Below are 554 nucleotides of genomic sequence, written 5' to 3'. Positions count from 1 at the left end.
GAAATTGGCAGGGCAGGCTGAGGAAGTAGGTAGATGTAAAATGTCTGTAAATGGCGAAAGAACATAAACCCAAGACTGAATAAACGATGTTAAATATCCATGCCAAGGAGACAAAAATATGTTAGGATACAATTACCATTAAGACACCACAAGCAGGTCCGTATCCTGCCGCGATGACTTAAAAAGAGTTGGTTATTAGCCACAATGTGTAGGCAGTCTCATGCCAACGGCCATACCACGTTGAGAACACCGCTTCTCGTCCGATCAGCGAAGTTAAGCAACGTTGGGTTTGGTTAGTACTTGGATGGGTGACCGCCTGGGAACACCAAATGCTGTTGGCAATAATGTTTTTTGTTTTGTTTTGTTTTGTTTCGTTTGTTTTTGTTTGAATGGCTGGCTCCACGGGAAATTCACGGAGTTGTGTGGAATAAGGCCTGGTAAAATGAATTAATATGTATGTCATGTTTAAAACAAACTCGCTTAATATAGATATTGTGTGAGGCTTTATACAAAAACAAACAACCAAAACAAAACATGTTGTATATATATATATA

General features: G+C 39.2%; 1 non-coding gene across 1 annotated transcript; it reads left to right on the top strand.

Moving 5' to 3' along the window:
- Positions 1 to 222: 222 nt before the first annotated feature.
- Positions 223 to 341, top strand: LOC138361834 (5S ribosomal RNA). The gene has a single exon (XR_011227211.1). It is a non-coding gene; the product is annotated as a 5S ribosomal RNA (ribosomal RNA).
- The last annotated feature ends 213 nt before the right edge of the window (positions 342 to 554 follow it).

This window comes from Procambarus clarkii, unplaced genomic scaffold (genome assembly GCF_040958095.1).
Source record: "Procambarus clarkii isolate CNS0578487 unplaced genomic scaffold, FALCON_Pclarkii_2.0 HiC_scaffold_863, whole genome shotgun sequence".
Lineage (NCBI taxonomy): Eukaryota > Metazoa > Arthropoda > Malacostraca > Decapoda > Cambaridae > Procambarus > Procambarus clarkii.
Note: the sequence above shows the minus strand (reverse complement) of the source record. Positions and strands in the feature narration are given on the sequence as shown.